Here is a 14309-nt window from a genome sequence, read left to right on the forward strand (position 1 = left end):
CTTCCTATTTGTAGAAGAAGACACGATCCTATAAACAAGAGATCCTGAGCTCATGGGTCATGGCGAGATGGCTTAGTGACTAAGAACACTGGCTGCTCTTGTGGAGGATCTGGGTTTGGTTCCTAACACCCACAAGGTAGCTCACAGCCACCACCCATAACTCCCAGTTGTAGGGAATTCAATGCTTTCTTCTGACCTCCACAGGCACCAGGCACTCACATGCTACAAAAATCATGCCTGCAGTAAAGCCGCTCGTACCAATTAAATAAAATAAGACTAAAAGATTTAGAGGGGGGCTGTAGATTGCCCCCCAGTAAGCTCTGAGATCTTCAACAAAGCAGTCAGACACAAAAATCAGTAACCTTCCTATATGCCAATAATGAGCAGACTGAGGAAGAAAATCAGGAAAAGAATCCTTTCACAATAGAGTAAAAAATAGTACCTTAGAAATAAGCCTAACCAGGAAGATGAAAGACCTTACAATAAAAAATGTTTAAATGGCGAAGAATCAAGCTGATGATGACCTTATGGACAGACAAAATCAAAATTAATGCTGCAAGGATGTCTATGTTACCAAAAGCAATCTGCAGATTCAATGCAATCCCCATTAAAATTCCAATGGCGGGTGCCTCCTTAGCGCAGTAGGCAGCCCGTCAGCCTCATAATCTGAAGGTCCTGAGTTCAAACCTCAGAGGGGGCAGCCACAGTGTATTTGCAGAATGAACGGACATGGGCAACTTCAGGAATACGCCAGAGACCTGGGAGGTGAGAGACTCTCAGGACTCTAAGGGAGGCACCTTAGATGGAATGCCCAACAATGGGGAGAGGAAACTTGTAGAAGTCCACCTCCAGTAGAAAGACAGGGCATCAAATGGAAGGATGGGGTTGCCATCCCACAGTCAAAATCTCTGATCCAGAATTGTCCCTGTGGAAAAGAACTGCAGGGACAAAAATGGACAACAGACTAAAGGAAAGGAGGTTTAGTGACAGGCTCCAAGTCCTGACACTGTTACTGATGCTAGGGTGTGTTTACAGGCAGGAGGCTAGCATGTCTGCCCTCCAAGAAGCCCAACAAGCAGTTGACCGAGACAGAGATACTCATGCCCAACCAACAGAGAGAGAAGAATGAGAAGGAGGGAGACCCCATAGGAAGACCTGGACCCCTGAGATTTCTCAGACGCTGGGCCACCAACCAGGCAGCAAACACTAGCTGATATGAGGCCCCCGATACATATACAGAAGAGGACTGTATATGGCCTCAGTGAGAGAAGGTGCACTGAACCTTTGAGAGACTTGAGATCCCAAGGAGTGGGGAGGCCTAGAGGGTAGGGTTGGGGGAGGGGACATCCTCTTGGAGACAGGGGGAAGGAGGAATGGGATGAGGAGGTGTCAGAGGGTGAACCGGGAGGAGGATAACAACTGAACTGTATAATAATAATAATAATAATAATAATTAAAGATAAGAAAATCCAATGACATTCTGCACAGAGATAGAAAAAGAGAAACAGTTCTAAAGCTCAGATGAAGCACAAAAGACTGGGAATGGCAAGCAATGCTGAGGGTATGACCACGCCCAGTCTCAAGCTATCCTATAGAACCATGGTTAAAAAAAAAAAAAAAAAACATGGTACTGGGGCTACCAAAACACACACATAGACCGATGGCATAGAAGACCCAGAAATAAGCTCACACAGCCACAGCCACTTGATACTTGGTAAAAGGGACAGGGATCTGAATTCAGGGCCTCATGGTTGTGTAGCAAGCACTTTACAAACTAAACCATCTCCAAAAGCACACACGGGAGAAAAGTCCACGTCTTTAACCAACGGTGCTGGAAAAGCCAAATATGCACCTACATATAGAAGAACAAAACTGCATCCCCACCTCTCATCTTGTACCAAAAAAAAAAAAAAAAAAAAAACAAATCAAAATGGATCAAACCCCTTAATGGAAGACCTGATGCTCTAAAAGTGTTAAATAAAAACATGGGAAAAAAATACTTCAAGATACAGGTGTAAGCAAGGAAAAGTGCCACAGCTCAGGAACTTAAAGCAAGTGAGAGACTGAGATTCCCGTCTCACTCCACTCAGAACTAACGCGGTTAAGACGGTAGCCACGGACAGTGGCAATTCTGTGGGAGCTACACACTGCCCTGGAAATGTAAAATGAGCGCAGCCACTGTGGGAATCAGGGTGGAAAGCCCTCCAAAATAACCTAAAAATAGGGCTAAAATGTCTCAGCTAAAATGTTAAAGCTCTTGCTGCCACGCCCAGTGACCTGAGCGATCCAATAACCTCTTCTGGATTCTGCTCACACTGAGCATAGCAACAGCAAGAGAGGATCTTACACTCGTCATCAGATTTTTGCTTTTGTCTGCAACTTTGGGGGAGGCAGGATCTTGAGAGAGCATGCTTATCAGACTTTCGCCATTGTTATGATAACAAAATGCCAGGGGGTAGGTACTTTTGGTGGTCAGGGGCCGAGGTGTGCCCCTGAGAAATTATGCCGCGCAACGAATCTGGTGTAAGAGATTTACTGGGGAAGAGGAGAGGAGTGGGGACCTACGGGAGAGATAAAGGCAGACAGAGAGGCAAAGGCAGTGAGAGAGAGAAAAGGGCCCCCAGATACCCCAGAGAGAAATCTGGGGTATCTGGGGGCCCTTTTATCCTCAGCACACACCTGGAGCACCTAGGCAGCTGCAGGTAATGACGTAAGCAGCTGCTAAGGTCCGGGAGAGCAGGCCAGTAGCATTGCCTGTCTACTAACAACCATTGCCTTAAACTACATGGTCTGGACTTCTGAATTATCAGGGAAGAAAAGAAAAAAATTGTGTCTCATTTTTACTGTTTTCTGTCTTGGATTTTATTTCATCCGATACTAATATCCGGATGTTTTCTTTTTCACTGATAAGTAACAGGTATGTATAAAGTGAGTACTCTCTTCCTGCTGTGGAAGGATGAAACTAACTCGTATCTCCATCCCTGGGGCTGTCTAACATCCTCCGCAGCAGCAGAAACAATTGTCTGCCACCTTTAGAACAGTGTTCTCCAAGGGGCTCCGGCTCTGTGCGGACACAGCCCCGCTGACCAACGGAGAGCAGATCTGCTGCGCGCAGGATGGTACCGGAGCATGGGCTGAGCTGTTAAAGAATGCTATTTTATTCTGTGTTTCACTCTCCTTCATTGGCGTCTCCTATTAAATACCGGTAAAGGGGCAGAAGAGATGGCTCAGCAGTGATAAGCACTTGATGTTCTTGCCTAGGACCTGAGTTTAGTTCAGTAGTACCCTGTCACATGGCTTACAACCTCCGACAACTCAATCTCCAGAGGGCATGACACCCCCTTCTGGCCTCTGCTGGCACTGCACACACATGGACATACACACAGAGACAGACACACATACACATAAGTGAAAACTAAAAATAAAACTTCAAAATGAAAACGTGAAAAAACACTAGCAGAGCGGCAGCCGTTTCTGTGCTCAGCTTCAAGTCCACCCAGTCTAACCCTCTCTCACTTATGACGACAGCAGATTCCCCGAGGCTGCCTCAGCGCTTCTCTGGGCGGCCTACTTTCCTACGCTGCGTTACTTTTTCCTGACAGTTTTGTGTTGAGCTTTCTTTATTCTGTTTTTCCATTTTTGAAAGTTATCCATCCAATTTCTAGGAGTTACCCTAATTCTTAAAAAATAGGTTACCTAAATTTTTAAAATAGGACATCACTCATTATAAAAATCTTAAGGCAATATGGGCAAAAAGAAAGAATTAAACTATAAAGTCTCACTGAGCAAAAACAAATTAAAAAAAAATCAATATTTGCTCACATCTGCCAAACACTATTCCAGATGCCTCCTGAGACGAGGAAAGAATACATAAATGCGACTCATATTCTGTATCTCCTGGGTGGAGTTTAGCTGGTACAGTGTTGACCTAGCATGATGGTCCACTCCTGTGATTCCAACACTTAAGAGGCAGGGTCAGGAAAGTCAGAAGAAGTTCAAAGTCATCTTCAACTATATAATGAGCTCAAGGCCAGCACAGGTACCTGAGACTCTGTTTCCAGAAATAAACAAATAAATAAACAAAAAAGTTGCATCATTCATTATATAAGAATACCTTTAAGAATTTTATAGGTGCTGGAGAGATAGCTCAGAGGTTAAAAGCACTCGCTGTTCTTTAAGAGTACCCAAGTTTGGTTCCCAACATCCGCAATGACTCCAGATCCAATGAAATCTGATATTACTGACCTATATGGGCACTGCACACATGTGCATATATCTGCATATCACACACACACAATTAAAAATACTTCTGAAAAAAAGAAAAGTTTAGTACGTTTTATATGAAATTAACATTTTTCTTTTTAAATTTTCTTGAATTATTTTATTTAATGTGTTTTATACATGTTTTGCTGCATATGCATGTGTGTGTATCACTCAGAAGAAGGTGCTGGATCTGCTAGAACACAAGCACCAGCCCCACCCCACCCCCGCTCTCTCTGCACACAAACACACAACAACTCTTTTAAAAGTCCCAGAGGGGGTTCAGGAGATTGCTCAGTCAGTTAAGTGCTTTGAGGCCTGAATTTGATCCCTAACCCACATATTTTAAAAGCCTGCCATAATGGCTCCTAACTTGTAATCTCAATGCTAGCATTGTGGACCCCTGGGATTGCCACCAGCCAATCTAACCTGCTTTGTTGAGTTCCTGGCCAGCTAGAAACTCTATGACAAACAAAAGGTGCTCAGCTGAGGAACAACACCAGAGGGTGACCTCTGCCCCTGCTCACACAGAAACACGCACACGCACGCACAGAAAGAGAGAGAGAGAGAGAGAGAGAGAGAGAGAGAGAGAGAGAGAGAGAGAGAGAGGTGCCTCCCACATGTCTTGGAACTAGATATTACAATGAAAAGCTGAAAGATTAAGGAAAATTTTCAATTGGACTTTTACCCTGTTAAGTAGCTATTTACTCGTGGACTTCTGAACCATATGACATTCAGCACGACCCCCTCCACACCTGCGACTGTGTGGTGGGCACTACTTGTTAGCATTCTGTCTAAACTCTGCCCCATAGTTACCTGGCAACAACCAGGTAGGCCTGATCCACTATAAAAGGGGCTACTTGCCTCTCCTCTCCTCTCTCCCTCTCCCTCTCCCTCTCCCCCTCCCCCTCTCTCTCTCTCTTTCTCTCTCTCGATCTTGCTTTCCCTTCCCTCTCTCTTTCCAAGTGCTCACGGCTAGCCTCTACTCCTCTACTTCTCTACTCTCTCTCTGCCTTTCTCTACTTCTTCTACCCTCTTAACTCCCCTCCCCATGCTCTGGATAAACTCTATTCTATACTATATCGTCATGTGGCTGGTCCCTCGGGGGGAAGGGATGTGTCAGCATGGGCCCGCCGAGATTACCCCCTTCCCCCATACCTGACTACACATCCATAAAACATATCCCACCTCTATTTATCTTTTTATAAACGCATCACTACTGAGTACCCAACTTCCACTGTTCGTCTCATCCTGTAAGAACTAGCACACTAGACCACCAGCCCCTTCCCCCACCCTGCTCCTGCTGTCCCAGCAACCACTGAGATACTGCTGTCCTGAGCCACAGCATTGGTCATGGTCACCCTCCGAGCTGAATCTGTCCCTGTTGAACCAACTCCCGATATTCTATCCCGGGATGTTTCCATTCCACTTTCTGTCCCTAAGCTTGATGACACTGGGGGCCGACCCTCAGACTCGGAGTCATGCTGTACACCTTCCCTTCTGTCTGCCGATTTCACTCGGCACACTCAGCACATCTTCGAGGTTCGTCCACGTTGTGGCATGTGTCGGACTCCCTTCCCTCCTGAGGCTGTGTGGTGTTCTGCCATACAGTCCTGTTCTTCACTCACCCAATGGACGGTGGATTCTACTCAATGTCCGTGAATACATACAGACTGTTTCTGTTTAAGTCTCAGCTCTCAATTATTTTAAGCATGGTGTGAAGCCAGGAATGGGCTTCCCAGTGATGTCCATGACCTCCACACACTATTCCCACAACAGCTGTGAACTGTGAGTTTGGCGAAGCACACAGGAGCCCCCACCATCTCCTTCCCACCACTTCAACTGCTCTGTCTTCGGTTTCCGTCTCCCTGGTGAGTCTGACTATTGAGCATCTTCTGTGTTCTTTATTGGACATTGGTTTGTCTCCTCCAGGGAAATGCTTGGCCAACTCCTTTGCCTGTGTTTTAATTGTGTGGATTTTTCTGTTGTTGAGCTGTAGATTTTTGTGTGTTCGGAACATTAATCTCCCATCAGCTATCTCCCAGCACATAGATCCCCCTTCTCAGTCATTTAAAAGTGTCCCTTGACTCAGAAGGTTTTGTTTTTTTTTTTTTAATGATGTCTAATTTACCTGTTCTTCCTTTTGCTGTCCTTTGCGTCCCGGTTAGGAACTCGCTGTCCAGATAAACCAGGCAGCTTTTCACCTCTGTTTCCTTCCGAGAGTATTGGTTCTCCTGTTTGGTCTGCAATTCAGTTTGGTTTATATATGGCTGTAGGTGAGGGCTGGGTTTCATGCTTTTACATGCAGATAGCTAGTGTCCCCAAAGGACTGTTGAACAAACTTCCCTTTTGATAACTCAGTGGTCTACACACCCCTGTCATGATCATGGCCGTGACGCTGTCTTCTGGGGCTCTCTGCTCTAGTCCTTTAGAGCTACGCCTCTGTCTTTAGCATGTGTTAGTCATGCTAACTTTCTCTTACGTGTTTTCTGTGACTGTCACAACAAGCCTGAGATAGGGCTTGTCTTGATTAACAGTTTAAGGGTTCCAGCCATACTTCACGGACACCACTGCTCTTGAGCCTGTGATAAAACAGCTCATCGAGACAGGAACACAGGAAGGAAGATGTTCCCTGTGGCAGCTGAGAAGCACATCAGGAGTCTTCAAGAGGGGACAAGGACACCTTCAAGGGGCCCCAGCGACCTGAAGAACTCCCACCAAGGTGCTACCTCTTAACAGGTTCTACCACCCCAATAGTGCCAAGCTGGGGTCCTTCCAAGACATTCCCAGTAAAGAAAAACCTGTGTGTCTGTCAGCCACCTCTCTGCTTTATTGGATGTTTCTCATGGCTCTTCAGAGTCCCTTGAGATTCCAAAAAAAGTTTAAAATGGATTTTCTTTTTTCTAGTTAGGTTAGGTTTTTCATTTATTTAGTTGGTTGGTTGGTTTGGAGGTTTTGATTTTTTAGTTTAATTAATTAATTAATTAATTAATAATAATCCATTGAGATTTTAAGAGGGACGCCACCAAATCTGCAGACCTTGGATCAAATGCCTTGGATAATACCGATGTCTTAACTACTGAACCTAACATAGGTAAGATGTCAAGAAACATGGGGCGTCTTCCCAGGTTGTTTGTTTGTTTGTTTGTTTGTTTGTTTGTTTTATATGAGCCCAACCTTTAGCAGCTGAGACATCCCTCCAGCCTGTATTTACTTTTTTACGTGCTTTGAGTTTCTCACAGTACAAGTCTTTCATTTTTTTAAAGATTTATTTATTTATTATATGTAAGTACACTGTAGCTATCTTCAGACACACCAGAAGAGGGAGTCAAATCTCATTACAGGTGGTTGTGAGCCACCATGTGGTTGCTGGGATTTGAACTCAGGACCTTCGGAAGAGCAGTCACTTCTCTTACCCGCTGATCCATCTCTCCCACCCGAAGTCTTTCATTTCTTTGGTACAGTTTTTAAAAATCTAAGAATTTTATTTTTTATCATGCTGTTACAAAAAGAATTTTTTTCTTATTTATTTTCTTATTGTTTACTGTCAGTATATAGAGAGTAGCTGGTTTTCTCTGTTGACTCTGTACTGTGCGATTTGGGACACCTAAATACTGTGTTCCCACATTAGTTCTAACAGATTTTCGTGGAGGTTTTGGGATTTTTCTACATACTTCATGACCTCAGGGAGAAACTTTCAACCTTTGGCCAGTGAGTATGATGTGTATCATAGATGGCTTTGATCGTGCCAAGGTGGTTTTATTCTGCTCCTAGTTTGTGGGTTTGTTTGTTTTTGAATCAGATTTTCTATTTTATAAAGGGCTTCTCCTCTGTCATCTGACTTCTTTCCTTCATTCTGTTAAAAGGGTCTATCACAATGAACAAAGTTCATATGTCAAACCATCCTTGCATTCAGGCAAGGTCTTGATTCAGGCAAGGTATTCTTTGAACACACTGCTAGATTTGTTGTGTGAGTCTCCCGTTTACTATATACACATATATACAGATATATATATACATATATATATATATATATATATATATATACATATATGTGTATGTGTGTGTACACACATATATCTTTCCTCTACTCCATTTTTGCATTTGGCTATTCATAATTATGTGCAATTGCAAGAAGATTTTCATTTTGCAGCTTATGTATATCAAAGACAGCTATCTCAGGGACCTGGGACTTAGAGCCATGTGTGGTCTAATGAAGACCTTTGGGGTGGGTTCTATGAGTGGGAAACATGACAGCAGAGCCATTGTGTGCTAGTCAAGAGAACACAGTATGGCATCAACAGGCCGCTAGGTCCCCAAATCCACTTCTTATCATACCTGGACAGACACATGGCATCTCCTAGCCTCCTATGGTATAGGGATGTCTAGGGTTCTGGTAAAGGGGCCGCACCATTTCCATACTGGTCCGTGAACTCTGTAGATAGCATCCTGGACTCCTTTCCTCTCTGTCTGGACAGAGGAGATCTCAGCCCAGCTTTAAAACCTTGTAAAAGATAGAGAAATCACTGACAGAAGAAATTAGGCTCCTGACTCCTCATGGACAGAACAAGCAGGCCCCATGCTGTGCTCTGACCGCTTGCACACCTGGGATTCAGGAGGCTTCTCTAGTGTGGTCGCTGGAGTTATTGAGCAGTGCGTTCAGAATCATCTATCTCCAGAGCCTGGTCCACACTAATCCTCCTTCAAAAACCTAGATAGGACCAGCTTGGCTCTTACGTTTGAAGCCTCAGTTTAGGACATGTCTCTCCCAGAGCTGTCAGCTGAGTTACTGCGCTCCTCCTGGACCCCGTTGGACCCACTCAGCACTGTAACCCTTGCCTCGGGACCAGGACCACACATCTGCTTACCAGCTTTCCTGGCCAGCCTTTGAGCCCCATGCGAGCAGGGAGAAGCTGTCTTCTTCCCACTTGGGCCCCTGTTCTGACTAGAATTGAAATCTCATGAGTGGCTCTGCCTCGTGTGCCATCTCTTCTGTATCAAGGGTTGAAGGAACACAGGTCAGTAAGTACCATCTCAAAGATGGTAACACTCAGTCTCAATGTTACTTACCATCATGGCCACACATGGGACAGTATTGCAAGGATGTCACTCTTTTTTCCCCCCCAAAAAAGTAAATGTTTTTGCACACTGCCAACATGGCTGAGTGACAGTCTCAAAGTGGAAAGAAGAGAAATATCAGCACTAAGAGTCCAGCTGAGAGGGCTGGTGAGATGGCTCAGTGGGTAAGAGCATCCGACTGCTCTTCCGAAGGTCCAAAGTTCAAGTCCCAGCAACCACATGGTGGCTCACAACCATCCGTAATGAGATCTGATGCCCTCTTCTGGTGTGTTTGAAGACAGCTTCAGTGTGGTTACATATAATAAATAAATAAGTCCAGCTGAGAAATGAGAGAGCAGAAGTCAATCCAGGTGCCAGGACAGCAGCTCGGCACAGAAAACCTCCCTGTGCCCAGTGGTCCAGGCAGGTGAAGCAGAGCCCAGGCAGCTCTAAAACTGGTAGGCTTCCTTAATGAGCCCACCACACACATGCCCTCTACCCAACGCCCTCTACCCAAAGATGGCTCCAAGCTTCCCTCCAGGAACTCCCTCGCCCCTCAGCCAAGCTGCCCATCAGTCCTCTGAAATTGCTCAGTCTCAGCAAAGCTAACTGCTGACTTGGGGGGCCAGGCATGGGGGAGTTTAGCTGTTTCTGAAGCTCTCCCCCACCCCCAGACCTCAAAAGAGACATCTAACTGGAGCAGAGATAACCAGGCACGGGAAGCAGACACATTTGTCGGGTAGGAATGGACCCTGCATCCTACGCTGCAAATGACCGTGAGGGTGTACACCTGCTGTGGCCGGGACTTGCAGAGCCTCAAGAAAATCCAGCGGCTGCTTCTCCACAGGGACAGATCTTCACCGTGGGTAGCTGTACTGCAGAGGAGAGTCTGCTGTGGGAAGAGGCTTGTAAAACTGGCCGGAGAGATGCAGTGATTTCTACCTCAGAAGCCTGGGGGAAATCCCACAACCGATGTCCTTACTGTCGGGGCAACCTGAAGAGTCTGTGGGTCCCCCGCACACACCTTGCTCTGCCTTACAAACACCCACACAGCCTTCCCTGCGTGATAATTCTCAGAGTCCCAGCTGTGGACCTTCAGGTGCGCACGCACGCTCATTTGCAGTCATCAGAAGCCACATTGGAGAAATGTAGCTCATTGCTGAGAAAAGCCTGCCCTCTGCTGGTCGGTGTGCGCATTTCAGGCAAGAGACAGCCAAGTCCCTCCCTATAGTAACCTCGGAGTGGTTCCTAAGGCCCGTAAGGTACAGCGTCTTGAAGGATGGACATCCAGACAACACTCGGGCCTAGGCAGGAAAGGGTGTCCTCGGCAGGACTCCGTCACCACCATGATTCCAGAGCCACCACTTAGAGCTGTGCTGCTGGCCCTCCTTGGAGACAATTGCCTTCCTGCCACCAGCCATGAAGACAAGACTCTTGACTCCTGGCCATCCCCCACCCACCCCATCCCTGATGATTTTGTTGCAAAAAATTTTTTAAATGGGGGGTGGACAAACAATGCAATACATGGAACCAGGCCCACTGCCTGTGTCAGGGCAGAGTGAAGAGTGCCCAGACTTGTCCTCAAAGGAGGGAGGAAGAGAAGGGGAAAGCACCTGCAAGAATCAAGTGACTCCTGTTCTTCCATAAAAGTCCCCTACAGGCCCCAAAGGGGATAGGAACTCCACAGGAAGACCAACAGAGTCAAGTAACCTGAACCCTTGGGGCTCTCAGAGTCTGAACCACCAGCCAAAGAACTCACATGGGCTGGACATAGGCCTCCCCAAGTACATGTAGCAGATGTGCAGCTTGGTCTTCGTGTGAGTCACAAACAACTGGAACGGGGCTATTCCACAACTCTTGCCTGTCCCTGGGATATGTTCTACTAGCTGGGCTGCATTGTCTGGACTCAATAGGAGAGGAAGCACCTAGCCTTGCAGAGACTTGAAGTGTTAGGTAGGGAGTATACCCAAGGGGGAGCCCACTCCCTCAGAGGAGAAGGGGAGGAGGGAAGGACTATGGGAGGGTGTGACTGGGAGGAGCAGTGAGTGGGAATAAATAAAAAAATTAATTTTTTAAAAAGAATTGAGTGAGTAATTCTGGAATCAGAAACTGGATCTAAAGACAGCACTGGGGGACGCTGTCCATAGTGCTGACCAACCCTCTTCAGGTGTGTCTAGGAGACACCAACTGGCAATTTGCTCAACGCTGTGGTATAATATTGGGGCATCTCACAGTGGACTTGGATATAGAGGCCAGGGTAGGTGGACAGAGCTTACAGCACCATCTGTCACACAAACTTCAGGCTCCTGACCATTCTGGTGTCCAAAGGTCATAGGGTCAGCCTGTGTTCAGGGATCCTATCCTATCAAGAGTCTGATGGTCTCTAGGCTATCTCCGCTAAGTGAATAACACACTTCCTGGCTACTGGGTTCTTTCTTCCCTGGGCACAGTGCTCCAGATATTACAAACAGAAGCTGAAGAGGACCTGAACGGAGAGGCCTGCAGTTCTAAATAATGGGATCCCAGCTCCTCATAGAAAGATTGAGGAAGGCTGTGAGGTGGGCACCTTAGAACAGTGTCAGGATAAACCCATGACAGTAGCCTCGGGTAAAGATGCTGCAGGCCTGATTCCCATGAGAGAAAAAATTTCTGGACCCAAGAATTGCCACAAACATCAGGCATCCCTGTGAGGCAGAGATTCGACAGCTCCCCACGCGATCCCCTCTTCCCTAGGCTGATAGTTACACATACCAGACCATATACACGCACAGTGGAAATGGATACTATGCCTCTGGGCCCTGCAGAGCAACCCTGGCCCCTCCTGGGCAGCCCCATGGTCACACATCCTGAAACTAGACCCAGCATCTGGGGGCTGCTACTGCTGCTGATTCTGCTGGGAATAGTTCACAGCTGTGTGTCTATATCAGCAAGCAGCTTCCACCAAGCCCGGTTATTCATATCCTCTTCCCAAACAGAGAGATAAGGAAGTGTGTTGGCAATTTTGACTTTATTTCATAAAACACAGGATGAGGCCACATGGGGGTGGGTTTCTGAATAGACACAGATTACAGATCTGAAAAGTCGAGTTCTCTTTCAGCTGCAAATATCACTTAGAGAAAATGCCTTGTTTTGTCAAAAGACACTGCGTGTTGATAAATCTCTTCACCTCAAACTCTTGGTGGTGGGTACCCCACCTGCAGGAAGCACTTTCCTCTCCCTGAAACATTCCCTGATCCTGAGGAGTGATGCAGGTGGATCCCAAGGTCACAGTAAGTAAGCAACAGTCACAATTCTGAGCAGCCACTGTTGGAGAGCACGAGATGGAGTTCAGGGTGAAGGGGCTTCTACAGCAAGCCTTGCCCTCTCCTTTGGGCTTCTGAAAACTCAGGAGCCAATCTCAGTCTCAAGGAAACTGCACCCTACCATTCAGCTTATCTGCCTCTGTTTAAGCCTCAAGCCATTCTTCAGAGGCTAGGAGAACACTTCCCCTCTGAGCAATGACCCACCTGCCTCTGCTCTCACCAGGAGGCCTCAGCCTTCCAGGCTCCTCATTGGGATCCCGGAACCCTCACATATACCACCCTCTGCCTCACAAGGTATCTGAATAAACCAGTACCTGTCTTCTACCTGGAACACCTTCCTCTCCAACCTTGAGAGGTTGCTTAATTTTTGCGTTAGTAACCTCGGTAAAGCCTCCCTTGGTCATTGTGACCACTGCGGCCACCCTATAGACCCCACCTCACCCGTTTCCACCCCAGGGTCGATATCTTGCTGCCACTCTGTCCTGATCTATGAAGTCTGCTGCTAGCCCTGTGCCCATCAGTGTCCAGAAAGCCCTATGGAGAGCCAGCAGGCCAAGAAAGGTCTCCCAGAGGCAAGGACCCTCAGAACCAGAGCGGTTACTACACCAAATGCGAACACAGGAGTGGCCATTCAATTGCCTTTGGATAGATAGAACCAATATTCAGAGAGAAACAAGTTGCCTACCCAGAGCCTTGGGGACATCATTGTCCAAGTCAGGGTCTGAAACTAGACCCTCTAACCAGCTCTTCTGAGAGAAGTTGATCACCCCCAGCCATCCCCAGCCCAGCTTCCATGTCGTCTCCCCTCCAGGCCCATGACTGAGATCCGCATGGTGTTCTGACTATCATTATCACACACTTTTTAGTCCAAAAACCGCAGGACTGAAGCATCTCTCCCTCCCCTCCCAGGTCAGAACAGAGAACTCATACCCTTGCTTCTTCCTCCTGGGCCTTCCCACCAAGAAGCACTGAGAGAGTTGGTTTGATTGTCAGTGTGACAGGATCTAGAATCACCTGAGGGCCAAACTTCTGGGCACGTCTAAGGAAATGTCTAAACCGGATTAACTGAGGTGGGAAGACGAACCCTCAATGTGGGCAACACCATACCACTGATAAAGTCCTGGGATGGATAAAAAGCATGGGAAAGAAATGGAGAGAGAATGAAATTCAGTACTTATGTATGAAAGTCTCAAAAATAATGATTTAAAAAAAAAGTATGCATGTATGAAATTCTCATAGAAAAAAAAAAAAGCCAGAACTAAGGTTTGCATAGGTGTAACCCCCGCATGGGGATGAAGCGCTAACTAGCCTGCCAATCTAGTTGAAACAGGCTACTCCTCCAGAGGACCTGGGTTCAGTTCCCAGGATCCACTTGATGGTTCACAACTGTCTGTAACTCCAGCTCCAAGAGAATATAGTGCCCTCTTCTGGCCCAGGGAAGACACTTCAAACATCCAGGCAAAAACAACCATTCACATACAATTTAAATAAATCTTTAAAGATAATCACGTCTAGTAATTCTGCCTTGGACCTTTCAGGATCTTCTAGAATGTCCCCAAGCTGGCTGCACCATTTGACAACCTCCATATCCTTAGAGTGGCTGTTCCTGCGTGCCAACCAGAGGACAGTTGTTGTCCATGAAGTCCAAGGGTTGAAGTGCTCTCTCTTCATGGTTTTGATTTGACCACA

The 14309-nt window shown here is 46.6% G+C and overlaps 1 non-coding gene across 1 annotated transcript; it reads left to right on the plus strand.

Moving 5' to 3' along the window:
* Positions 1-627: 627 nt before the first annotated feature.
* Positions 628-700, plus strand: Trnam-cau. The gene has a single exon. It is a non-coding gene; the product is annotated as a tRNA-Met (tRNA).
* Positions 701-14309: the final 13609 nt, after the last annotated feature.

The sequence above is a fragment of the Mus caroli genome, chromosome 15 (genome assembly GCF_900094665.2).
Source record: "Mus caroli chromosome 15, CAROLI_EIJ_v1.1, whole genome shotgun sequence".
In the NCBI taxonomy this organism is placed as follows: Eukaryota; Metazoa; Chordata; class Mammalia; order Rodentia; family Muridae; genus Mus; species Mus caroli.